At 36.6% G+C, this 13,766-nt stretch overlaps 1 protein-coding gene across 1 annotated transcript in view; it reads right to left on the bottom strand.

Annotated features, from left to right (window-relative positions):
• Positions 1–6,081: 6,081 nt before the first annotated feature.
• LOC144577638 (uncharacterized) overlaps positions 6,082–13,766 on the bottom strand; it is a 191,514-nt gene continuing 183,829 nt past the window's right edge. The window contains exons 10-11 of the mRNA XM_078336978.1: positions 6,741–6,803; positions 6,082–6,217 (exon numbers count right to left, since the gene is read on the bottom strand). The gene's annotated coding sequence lies outside the window, so the exon portion shown is untranslated. The remainder of the gene's footprint in view (positions 6,218–6,740; positions 6,804–13,766) is intronic.

The following is a 13,766-nucleotide window of genomic DNA, read 5'->3' as shown; positions in this document are numbered from 1 at the left end:
ATTCAGCTACAGTCTGTTATTATACTCGTGCCATTTTTTTAATAAAAAAATAGACTTCATATTTTCTTGACATTGGCCTTTTTTGCTTCAAAATGCTAATGTAGCTATTGGTTTTCAGTGTTGGAATCATTTGACTACTAAAGTAATTGATGTTCTCATCTTGCAACTGGCAATAAAAGCTCCTGTAACCAGTCTTTCAAATACAAGAGATAAAAAATATCCCTCACTCTTCCCATTCCTATTCATCTGGAGAACACATGTTCTCATCGTCATTTGCTAATGATAATAATAAGACAGAGGAAGAAGAGTGATAATACTGATATTATGTTGCACTTACCATGTGCCAAGAACTGTACTAAAATCAGCTTAGATTATTTCATTTAATTCTTACAACAGCTTCATTAGAGATATTATGATCACTGTTTTATAGATGAGGAAACTAAGAATATGAAAGAATAACAAAATAATCTTATCAACCAATTGGCACTTTTTACCAAATATAATTATACTTTTAAGCTTTTCTTTCTAACAGAAAGAAAGGAGCCTTTCCCCTAAGGCAAGATTCAGTAAGAATCCGCTATACCCTGTTAGGAACTCATTCAGTCTGATTCACAAGCTACTCCGCATCTGATTAATTGCATGTGTGACTGCCTAATAAAATGACATCGAACTTAATTATATCATCTCTGAGAAGGAAACTCCAACCCCAGATTTATTTATAGACCATAATACTACTTTGTACTAACATCAGAATATATGGAAATCTTAATTTTTCTGTTAAGTCTATTATTTTAGCTCCTCTATCTAAAAGGTTGGGAGCCACCAAAGTGATGCTTCTTCCTGAAGAACAGAAACACAGGTTAGAGCTCCATTTTTATCAATGTGAACCAGGTCTTATTTGAGGCTGTGAATTTTAATGGGGAAGTCTCTAGTCATCATAGCAGCACCCTAAAAGATCAGTTATGTTCCCCAAGACTGGTTTCCAGTAATTACCGTGGCATGAGAACATGACACTAATAAACTTAGAAACATGAGGCAAGAGTGCCTTACATAGAGTTCCAGCTTGCTGTTAATTTGTGATGGGGCTTTAAATAAGTCATTTAACTTCTTCCCATTTGCTTCTTCATCTGTAAAATCAGGATTAAAAATAAATTCTTAGAATTCAGTCAGCATTAATTATTGTTTTGAAAGCATGTTACGGTCTGGGCACGGAGCAGAAAAATGATAAAACATCCAAATTAGTGTCCTGATTTGTCTTGGGTCAAATATCTAATTTGGCAAGAGGTTTTGGTCAATTCCATTTCTCAGCAAGTTCACCAAAGTACTGTCTACGCAGGTTAAAGTGATCCTTTTGAAACACCATACCAATGTCTTTTATTGTAAACAGAAAATAAGTGTTCACAATGGATTGTGCTAGAAGTTTAGACAACTAGATGATAACTGAATATTCACTAAAATAGCAGTTCAGTACATGGGTTTTTTTCCCTTTGCTACCTAGATACTATTATATAACATGAAGTTACAGTAGCGACTGGCATTTTAGTACAAATAGCACATAGAGCTTTTGGATAGCTACAACTGACTTAATAGAATAAAATTTGAGAGATTAAGTATTTCCTGTTGATTATATTTTAAATAAGTCTGTATTGTTGTTGGAGAGGAAAATACTCTTTCTACATTAGTAAAATCTCATTTCTGAAACTGACAAGAAAATATGCACTTTTTTTTCTGTGACTGACAGCATTAATCCAGCTAACAAATATTTATTTAACACTATCATGTGCAAGTAATATTCTAGTTACAGGGAGCACCATAGCAAACAAAATAGATCAAAACTTCTGTCCCTGTGGAGTTTACATTCTAGTGGAATGGGAAGGGAGACTGAACTCCAAAAAATAAATATAAACAAACAAAGTACATAATATATTAGATGCTGACAAATACCATTTTTTAAAAAAATCAGAGAAAAACAGAGAATGAAAAGATAGCTGGAAGGGTAGGAATAGGATGAAGATAGCAATTTTAGACAAGGTTGTCAGAAAAGCCCTCCCTGGTAGGAGACATTTGAAAAAGATCTATACTGTTCTTTGTAGCTACCTAGAGAAACTATGTTCCAGGTAGAAGGAAGAGCGAGTCCAAAAGCCTGAGGCATTCCTGGGAGGTTTGAAAACCAGCAAAGAAGCCAGGGTGGTAAGAACAGAGAGAACTAGGAACAGTAGTGCAAGAGGTGAAAATATATCATGAGGTATACTTCATGAAGTCAAAAAGTATCATATTACTACATGGAGAGTAAATTCTATGAGGACCCAGGGATGGCAGGGAGACCAGGCAAGAGGCTATTTTACTAGCTGACGTGAAAGGTGATGCCCGCTGTGACCAGAATAGCAGTAGCAAAGGTGGCTGGACTCTCAATATAGTTTCAATCAGTAAAATGAGGACTGAGAATTGAAGCATTGAATTTAGCTATGGGTAGATCACTAGAGAACTTGAGAAGAGTAGTTTTGATGAAATGGTAAGAGTGAAAGCCCAATTCTAGTGGGACCAAGAGAGAATAAGTGAGAGAAATTGAACATAGTGAGTAGAGACATTTCCACAAAAAAAGCAAGTCCAGAAACTGTGAGAATCAGAAGGATACGGTATTCATCAGGGTTTTCCAGAGAAACAAAGCCAATATGAAAAAGATAGACATTAATAGATAGACATGAAGAGGTTTATTATAAGGAATTGGTTCACATAATTATGAAGGTTGGCAAGCCCAAAATCTGCAGAGCCAATGTCCCAGTTTGAGTCCAAAGACCAGCAGTCTGTTATAGAACCAGAAAGAGCCAATGTCCCAGGTTCAGAGGACATCAGGCAGGAGAATTCTCTCTCACTCAGGTGAGAGTTGAACTTATTGTTCTTTCAGACCTTCAACTGATCGGATGAGATCCACCCTCCTTGAGGAAAGCAATCTGCTTTACCTAAGTCTACCAGTTTAAATATCAATCTCACCTAAGAACATCCTCACAAAAACACCGAGAATATTTGACCAGTTATATGGACATCCCATGACCCAGTCAAGTTGACAAATAAAATTAACGATTGCAGATATTGAAATAGAAGATATTAAAATCGCCAAGACTTCTTATTATTGCTAAAGAGTATGACTGTCATTCAGAAATGAGTCTTCAATAGACCAGGCATGATGGCTCACACCTGTAATCCCAGCACTTTGGGAGGCTGAGGCAGGCAGATCATTACCTGAAGGCAGGAGTTCAAGACCAGCCTGGCCAACATGGTGAAACCCCATCTCTACTAAAAATACAAAAATATGCTGGGTGTGGTGGCAGGCACCTGTAATCCCAGCTACTCGGGAGGCTGAGGCAGGAGAATTGCTTGAACCTGGGAGGCAGAGGTTGCAGTGAGCTGAGATCATGCCACTGCACTCCAGCCTGGGTGATAGAGCAAGACTCCATCTCAGAAAAACAAAGAGAAGAGAAGGGGAGAGGGGAGTGGGAGGGGGAGGGGGAGGGGGAGGAGGGGGAAGGGGGATGTGGGAGGGGAGGGGAAGGGAAGCAGGAGGGAGAGGGGGAGGAAGGGAAAGGAAAGGAGAGAGAAAGACAGAAAAGAAAAGAAAAAAGTATTTGAGAAACAAAAAATGACCCAGAGATTTATAATGGACTACAACAAGTAAGGGTAATAAGTAGTATAACCTAGTGATATGAGATCAAAGCAGGAACAGACGGGAAGAAAACTGTATTGAAAGAAGCAAGGAAGACTATGAGCAATAACTACCCCAACTGTGATCCAAGTGATAATAGGAATGTGAGAGAAAAAATAAAACAGACTTGAAGGTGATGTAGAAGTGTTGACTTCATGGGAGAGACAGGTTTTGGCTAGAGAAAGGTCAACTGAACATTTAGAGATTAGAAGATGTACAAGATTTTGGTGAAGACCACCAGAGGCACAGAAATAAGGCTTCAGGATTTGGAAAGCTGTTGGGAATGCAGCAGGAAAATCTGATATGCAGAGACTGAGGGGATGGAAACCAGTAGCAGGAATTGCCTGTGGGTCCTGGGCTTCTTGTGATTACACCAAAAACATGACAAAGAGCAAAATGAGCATAATTTGATCTTAAGGAATCTAGCAGTTAAGACAATGTAAGCTTTGGTGGGAAAGGGGGAGGAATGTTTTCAAGAAACAGAATGCAGATCCTTACTTCACTGCTGCTGCTGCTGATGATATGAAGACCCAGGGAAAGCGAGTCTTATGTGGCATGGGAGTTTCATGAGTAGTGGACTACAAATTCAATTAAACAATATTTATTAGAAGACATATTTTGTGCAAAAACATAAAGTTGTGAGTAGAGGAAACCAAAATCACATATCATTCCTTTTGAGAGGTAGTCACATTCCAAAGTTTAGAATAGAATAGTATACTTAAAAACCATAATTCATGGCTGAATCTGACAAGTTTCATGAAATATGTGTTATAGAAGTCCATAGGAAAAGGAAAGCGCATCAGCTGAGAGGATGATAGCAGGTTCCTAAAGAAGGTGACATTTAAGATGGACATCAAAGGATGGATAGAATTTTGCTAAATGGAGACGGAATGCTTAACCAGACTTCATTTGGAAAATAATACAAAATCATTGAATATTTTAGAACAGGAAGAATAAGCTGGTGTGTTGCATGAAATAGAGTGAGCGGAAAATCATCCAAAGGTTGAAAGACTTCTCAGCAGTCTAGCAATAGTCTAAATAATAGGATGGTAGCATTAAGGATGGAAAGGAAATTATGAATGAAAACCTGATTGTATCATTCATTCATTGCTGGCATAATGCTATTTAACAAACAATGCTTGAAATTCAGTGGCTCTAAAACAATTTTTCTTTTACCTTTTAATTTTGTTTGTTTGGGTTTTTTGTTTCTGTCTTGGTTTTTTTGAGACAGTCTCACTGTTGCCCAGGCCAGAGTGCAATGGCACAGCACAATCTCAGCTCACAGCAACCTTTACCTCCCATCTTAGCCTCCCAAGTAGCTGGACTACAGGCACATACCACCAGATCCAGCTAATTTTTTGTATCTTTTGTAGAGATAGGAATTTGCCATGTCGCTTAACCTGGTCTCAAACTCCTGAGCTCAAGAGATTCACCCACCTCTGCCTCCCAGAGTGCTGGTATTACAGGAGTGAGCCACCACACCAAATCTCTTTATTTCTCGATCACACATTTGTGCATTGTCTAGGGGTTAGCTGACCTAGTTTGGGCTTGAATGAGCTTAGCTTGAAGCTGTAGGTTGGATCCTGGGCCGCTCCGTGTTTCTCTTATCTTCCTTGGGCTGGTGGATAGGAAAAAACACCAGAAAACTAAACATTTTATCCTTAGTAATAAAAAATAAAGAAAAAAAAAACAGTTGAAAAGCTAATTGAATGACTAGAGTATAGAGAGACCAAGTACAGGTAATCAGAGTTTCTGGGTAGTGCCATTAATTTTCAAGTAAATTTCATATACAAGCATCTCTAATATGTATCTCAAAAAATTTAAAAGTTCAGGAGAGAGATAATAATTGTTCATTGATTTAGAAGACACTTTCAATCCCATATTCAATAACCATTGACTAAACAAACACTGCCTAAATAAATGCTAGCATAGGCACTTAATGTAACAAAATAATAAGTTAATAAGCTTCTTTTTATCAAGGAAATTTTAAATACAGAAGCAAAATCCTAGTGATAAACACTCAGATTGTTTTCCTTAAAGATACAAGAAGAAGTAACTAGAACCTAATCTAGGCAATTAAAAATAATTAAATTTACTTACTTCATTTGTATTTTAAACTTAAAAATTAAAATAAATTAATCGAATTAAAGAGTTAAGTAAAATGCACTTTTTAAATAACTATAACAGGAGAGTTGTGTAAAGAAGGGAAAGATAACTAACTATTCATCTTGCCCTTCCCGACTCATGTCCCTGTTGAAAAGGAGGAAGACATTCATAAATTCTAGCATTATCTTCAAAACCACTTTCATAACGTTCAACCTGCTTGACATGCAGGTGAGAGGAACAGGGCAGGGAACCTTCATTCATTTGGAATACCTTATCTGGTCTTGAAAAGTGTTGTGGCCCAGTGATCAGCAGACAATCTTTACATTTTAGAGCATAGACAATGAATATTTAATTTGTAAGTGGTCAAATCTTGATCATCTTGGCAGATTCTCAATGAATCCAAGGCAAATTCTGTAAAATATATCATCATAATTAATAGTTTGACACCCTTATTGAGATTCCAGCAAGAGATGAAAGAGAAGGCAATGTGAAGTCACTGTCTAAAACCTGGGAAAGGGTATGAAGTAGCAGAGATGAGTCTTGGCTGCATGGATTTTCATTTCTCATTCTGTTTTCCTCACAGCAGATAAAACACATTCAGAGAAAAGAAAGGAGAAAAATAGTTCAGTACACTAGGCAAATAGACATGAAGCCTACATGTGCATTGCACATATGTTTTTACATTTTTCTCATATATGTGAGACTTCAGTTCAGTAAGAGCAGTCTACAAGACTACATCTGGATAAATTCAAAATAGAAATTGGAAAATAAAAAAATACAAACAAAGTTTAAATGATGGCATACAAAAGAATACAATAATCAGACCATAAAGGTTTAGCACAATTTATATAGCTGTGGCACCACATAAAGATGCAAACAGTGAGAAGGGGTGTAGGTCAGTACTTCTCAAAGCCATAGTGTACATTAGACTTACCTGGAGAGCATGCCAAAAGATAGATTTCTGGGCCCAACCTCCAGAGTTTCTGATTTCATAGATCTTTTGGGGGACAGAAAATGTACATTTCAAATAAGTTCCCTGCTGATACTTACTGGAGTAGTTAATGACGACGGACATGAAACATTTATTGATATTGTATGTTCTTCCAAACTCTTGCTACTTAAGCAGTACAAAATGTTAAAAGTGCTTTGGAATTAGACAGAAATAGTTTTGAGTTGCTTCTCTATATTATCTTCTGTGAAACTTTGGGAAAGTTACTAAACTCTCTAGCCAATAGTATTCATATCTGACAAAAAAAAAATGAGACCTATCTTGAATAATTGTTATGGGGATTAAATAAGCTAATGTATCTAAATCAATGAGTTTCATACATAAGCTAAATTAATAATAATAAGCTAAATAAATGCTAGTTATTATTATCATTATTATTACAAGAGAAAATAGTCTGTATGGTACCTAAAGTAAGTATGTAATAAATGTCAGTTGCCCTCCTCTGATTCATCCCACCTTAAACTAAATAAAACATGCAGGTCATTTTCACAGGACATAATCCACCAAAAATGAAACAGTAGGTCAATATCATCTTTCAAAAAAGTACTTATTACAGGTTGTGTGCAGAATCCTTTTTTGAGTACTAGAATACAAAAATAAAGTTCCTACCCTCAGGGCCTCTGAGACTCCTTTTCCTAACAAAATTCTATTCTCCCTTTTGGGAAAGGCCCCAGCATCTTTAATCTTGGTTGGAGCTATTGTTCTCTATGCACTGTGGAAGCAGAGATCTCTTCCACCAACTGGACCAGACAAGGGATGGACATGTGACTAAATTTGGGCCAACTGGATTTTCTATGGGTAGGACTTTGAATTAGAGGAGGACGCAAGGACAGGGGTAGTTGGAGGTCAAGGTCATGGCAGGGGTAATGGTAGTGACCAAGTCGTTACCAAGCTCTTCTTTCCATGAGACTCTTGCTGTGCCTCCTGCTTCTTAAGCTTCCAGAGCTGCCTTGGTACCAAGTACCTCAACCCTGATCTTCTAGCCTTCTGTGGATTATGTGAGTCCTTCCCACAAATGCTGACTCCCCAAACCCTCTCAGGGGAATGAATAGGTAAGGGCAGATTAAGTTAGCCAGTGTTTGCTTCCATTGCTTTGAACCAAAAACTATATGGTGCAGATAGAATATAAGCTGGCTTTTAAAATAAAGGTAGAGTTCATGAAAGCAGAGAAGAAAGATAACAGCATGATAGACAGGAAATATGGCAGATATGTGGGAATGAGCTACAGAAAAATTGTTAGATTCATGTGAGGAAAACAACAAGGTCATATAAAAGAATTCATGGAAGAACCACTCTCTGGAAAATCAGCCTAGAAAGTCCTTTGCCTCCCTCTTACCAACTTTCCTAAGTTCAATCAGCACACCTTTATTCCTAAGGCAAAAGTAACAGCATATACTATAGAACTCAGCTTCGCCACTCCCTTCTCATCCCCACATTCTCTCTAGTAATTTATCAACCAAAATTTGCTCACCCTAGTCCCCTGACTTCCATTTCCTTTGATAACTTGTTTAACATCTTCCCTCATCTGTTCTCACACTGACCTGCTCTTTCTGGTTTAGAGCCTCTTACATTCTTCGGCACATTCTTTCACTGGCTCCATTCCAACTTCCAACTCTTCAAGTTGTCATTGAAAGCAAAGTTCTGACCTTTAGCTCATGCAATCTAACCAACATTTCAGATTAAATTGGCCTCAGCATCTATATCCAAGATGAATGCTGATGTGTTTTCTCTGAATCTTTGCTGGAACAATTTGTCTAATTTAGGGGAAATATATCATCAGAACAGTTGCATTCCCAACTGGCTTGAATCCAGCCTCTTCCAAACAGAGCATGATGGAATGACTTGTTCAATAAAAATTGTTTTGGGGAAAAAATTGGCAGTAGTTTTGTAATGATTGGAATGAGGAAAAAACTGAATACAAAGAAACCAGTTAAGAAGAACAAGTATGACGTAGACTTGGACAAGGGTGGTAATAGGAGATTTGGGAAGAAGAGATAGAAAATTACAGAGGAAAAATAGACAAGACTTGGGAGGAAAGGAATAGAGATAAATCAGAAATAAGTTCATGGTTTTCAGCCATGACCAAAATAGAGAAATTGAAAGGATGTGCTGCTGGTTGCAAGAATTTGTTTTATACCGGGTCATGGAAGTTAAGGTAACAAAGAAGAGTTTCAAAGCAATGAGGGCAGTCAATGAAGCAAATGCTAGGAAGAGGTCAAAAAAATGAGTCAGTTTAAAAAGCTTTTAGATTTGTTTTCTAAAATGTCACTGGTGACGATGAAGAAAATTTCAGGAAAGTGATGGGGCTAAATTCAGACCATAGGGAAATTAAAAATTAGTAGGCAGCGAGGAAATAGAAGTAACAAAGTATTTTCAGAAAGTTCAGAAGTTAAGAAAATGTAAAATTTTTAAAAATGAGATAGTGATTCAGGGTGTCAAGAGGAGGACCATACCACCCTCATTACAAAGCAACAAGTTAACTGTAAAACGGTGTCTTTTCCTAGGAGTATTAGTTGATATTTTTGATATCAAAAGCCAATGTATTGTAAAAGAGACTGGCTAACACCACTTGACTTGTCAAGTTATGACATAATAGTTGATTAGATAGATGCTGTCTCATAAACATAGAAAAATAATAATAAAACACAAAAAGGCCAAGGTATTGGTAAGTCTTATTCACACCTTTCTACTTCTAAAAGAACTTGGTTTTGTTCAATATGGAAGCAAGATACAGAGAAAAGGGTTTTTAATTAAAAGCTTACACCCTCTCTTCCAAGACCATATTTAAAACTAATTGCTTTATAAAATCCAGGGTGCAAGCAGGGACTCAACTTGCAGATCAACTGCATAGATTTCTGCATTTGGAAAGTTAGTCTTTCCAAGTCATAGAAATGAAAACAAAGCATGTATGAAAAATGACTATCCTGCTGTTATTTGAGTGTTTGCACACTGTTTCCATAAAGAAGCAGACACCCAGTGTCAGACTTGTGCATACTCAGAAAGGTAAAAGATAGCATCTTGGGAATGACACTAGAGAAATGTGACTCATTTCTTTTGCTCCTTGCCGAGCTTACCTTGACATTTACTTCTATAAACATAGTTAGCAAAGATTACACAAAGAAATTATCTTCTGAATTTACATCTGGATTTTTTCTTAGCTGCCACATCTTAACCACCTAAGAGAGTTTTCCTCTTAATTTCTATAATAATACTAATAATTTGTAACACAAAGTTATCTTGTATTGCATCTTATTCATCTTATTCCTAACTTCTTCCCTGACCCCTAGTCTCGTTTTCTTTTTGCCATAGCACAGTTAAATGAAAAAGAACAATTATTTTTACCTTTCATTGATTATTTCAGTATGTCATGATGGTTGTACAATGGAAACACAGGGACACTTGAAATTATTTGGATCTTGATGTGACAGTGTATTCATTTCTTTTTTGCTAATACATTGGAATTTTATCCTAGAGCTAAGTTCAGAAGATAGAGGTATATATGTATATTAATTCTAACTGTGATCTCAAATACATTTTTTTCTTTTTAAACAACTCAAAGTTTTGAAAAGGATGGATCTGACAATTGTTCATTTTTTGTAATATTTTTTCTTTATCAATTCAAAATTATTCAAAGGAGACAGTTTGAGCGTCAGATGGATTTGGGGCTTGAGTTATTTATACCCGCCATATGATGATTTTGTACTCATCTCTTTCTCGTGTTTACAAAATCATGTTCTAAAACAAAGTATAATTATAAGTGTATGTCCCTGTGCATTTCTCTGGTGTATTTCTTGCATTCTTACTCCTCAGCAACTCAGGCACACCTCCAATTACTGGAACTCAATAAAAATTGTTCCTGCTTAAGATTACTAAAGGATAAAAGGATTGGCCACTAGTGCCTCATAAACCCACAGAGAACCTCCCATTATGGGTTTATATGATCCTATCATCCTCATAATGTCAGTTAAGCTGCCTTAGCCTAAATATTACATTATAATTTTAGACAATTTACATGATACAAAGCGAAGAGATTTAGTATCAACTTTTCTATTTACTTGGCCAATTAGAAAACCAAGCAAAATAATTAAAGCTGCTATTATGGTTTGTTTTTTTATTTTGTTTTATTGGCTGGTTGGTTTTTGTCTAAACTGTATGTATCCAGTTTGTGTTATATAGATTCTCTGCTCTAGGGAGTGATTAGAGACTTCTATATAATGGTGTCTACAGATGAGGAAGTTGTTGCAGATACTTAATATCTACACTTGCAGTGTGTTAGAGTCAAAAGTTCTTGTGTTTTTTTTTTCTCCAGAATATCTGATGGAGGAGCTGAAGAGGCAACGGTCTGCTTGAGAGGTAGGCTCTGTAGTCTTGTGTTAAGCTGCATACACAAAGATATCATTCTGTTTTTATTTATGTTAAGTGTTTCCTTGAGGTGGCTTTAGAGATTGTCACAAGTCTCCTGGTTCCTGAGCCAGATATTCACATACAGGTGGTTAGTTGTGAAGTGTTCTCAGCCATAATGCTTGTGAGGGAGTGAGGAAAGCAGGACAGGGAGAGAAAGAGGTTGACCTGCAAGGCAGTTGTAGCAGAGGCCTTCAGCCCTTCTCACAGGATTCTCTGAAGCTTGAATATCCCGTCAGACCTGAGCTAAATTGAAACAAGGAGCTGGGCCTTAGTCCCCCCTCACACTCCCACCCCAAACAACTAGTCATAGGAAATATGCTGCCTCCAAGAATGGGATATAAACTTGCTTAGCCAAAAGAATTTCTTGGGGAAGGAATCAGCTGTGAACTCTCAGCAGTCAACACTTCTGGTCCTCAGGGGAATGAGGGTCTTGGTTCTGAAGGCAAGATCTGGACTATGCTCCATAATGTCTACTACAGGGGTAAAGATAGTCCCTTGGTTCTGTCACTGCCTAGGAACCTAAGTCTGAAGACAAATTTGTGAAGAGGTGAGATTTGCATGGTTTGTGTTTTTATGTTGAGAAAATATTTTAACAAGTCATCTTACCCCGTTACAAATCTAAAACTTCTCTTTTGTAGCAATAATTCATATTGAAAGGCATTTCCATAGAATAAAGCTTTAATTTCTTAAATCAGTATTTCTCAAACTGGGATTTTTGAAGAGATCCTCCAAGGAGAGAGAATGCTTAGGATATTTTTTTCTCAAGGAGTTTGCACATTATTTAACTATAAGAAATACTGGAAGTAGTGGCAAAATCTGGGCTCAAGAATCAGAAAGAGAGTTGAGTTTAAATCTTTCATGTGATGCTGCTTGATAATTGTATAACAACAGGTATGTAACTTCTTTTTAATCTTTTATGCTGTCATTCACATAGTGAATGTGATGAAGATTAAATAAAATAATCCAGCTAGGATTTAGCATAGTGCCTGTCATATTTAGAAACACTAAATAAATGATATATGTTGTCATTACATCACTAAGTCTTGCAGTTGCTTTGATATAACTTGGCACACATCTTTTTGCATTACCTGAAAAAAGGCATTAAGAAGAAGAAAATTAGAAATCTATCACCCCATCTATCCCATTCTATGACTGGCCAAATGCTGTGGTAAAATAGTCAAGCTAAAGACACAAGCTCAAAGACAACCAGCATGTTCAAAATCTTCTACTCCAGAAAAAAAAAAAATGGGTAAAACGTCTAATGAGCTTCATTTAACAAGATCAAAAGAATTAACTATTGCTTTCTAAGAGAAAACAAACTATTTTTAAAGGAAAACAAAAAAAAACACAAATTGACCTCAGTCTCTAAAGACAACTGATGAAAAAAATTATTAAATCTAAAAAAAATCATGAATCTAAGAAAGTTTTCAAAACATAATAGGCATTCAATAGACAGTCCCTGAATTGAATTACATCATGTGAATAGAGTGAAAATAATCTAGTTTACTAAGTAGCATTTTAAAATTGAAAATTATAATGAATATCTACCATGTTCAAAAAACTGTATATTAAAGGATGAAAGTACAAAGATAAATACGACATAGTTTCTGCCTTTATGAAATTCACTGGGTAGGTGTGAGAATGCCATGTCAACAAATCAGCACAATATAGTAACAGAGTACATGGGGGAAGGGGCCGTTAACTCTGATATGAAGGGTCAAGTTAAGGGTATTAGACATTTTTCTATAGTCAACAGCAAGACAACAAAGGTTTATAAGCAAAGGGGTAACATTATTGCATCCTGTGGTCTGCTGCTACTGTTGTAATCACAGTGGCAGAGATTGTAATTATATTATATACAATCTCTATTATGGACAATCTCTGCCATTGCCATTATAACACAAGTAGCAGACTGCAGAGTGAAATGAACCCAGGTTAAATCTAGTGGCAAGGAGACCAGCTAGCAAGCTGTGCCATTTACCCTTCTGACTGTGAACTACTGACTGCTTCTGACTGTGATTACCGAGTAAGAAGTGGGAGAAATGATAGAGAGCAGGTTCAAGAGATGGTCAAGAGAGAGTTCTGCATTCTTCATAGAACTCAGAATCATATTTCACTCGCCTTAGGAAGATACACTCCCAATGCCCTGCAATTCTAATTCTAAAATCTTGGATTTGGTGGCTATCAGCTGGATCAAAGGGTCAGCCCCTTGATGCTGTTTCCTCTCTTCTTCCCACTGTCTTTTCTAGAATATAAACAATCACGCTCCTCAAATTCCCATCAGATAGGAAATTATGATCCCAGGGAAACAGGCCAAAATTAGCCAGCTTCCTCTCTAAGAGCAGGCCTCTTCTCAATAAATAAAATCCTATTTACTTTGAAACCAGAAACCTTGTTTAATATCCAATATCAATATCAAAGAGCAATTCTTTCCTTCTTAAAATGACCAAAAAAAAAAATCACATCTAAGATTAAATACTTCTTAAGATAAGAGTTTTAAGACCTCTCTCAGTCAGAATATGCTTGATAAAAATGACTTTTCCAAGA

This window comes from Callithrix jacchus, chromosome 9 (assembly GCF_049354715.1).
Source record: "Callithrix jacchus isolate 240 chromosome 9, calJac240_pri, whole genome shotgun sequence".
In the NCBI taxonomy this organism is placed as follows: domain Eukaryota; kingdom Metazoa; phylum Chordata; class Mammalia; order Primates; family Cebidae; genus Callithrix; species Callithrix jacchus.
Note: the sequence above shows the minus strand (reverse complement) of the source record. Positions and strands in the feature narration are given on the sequence as shown.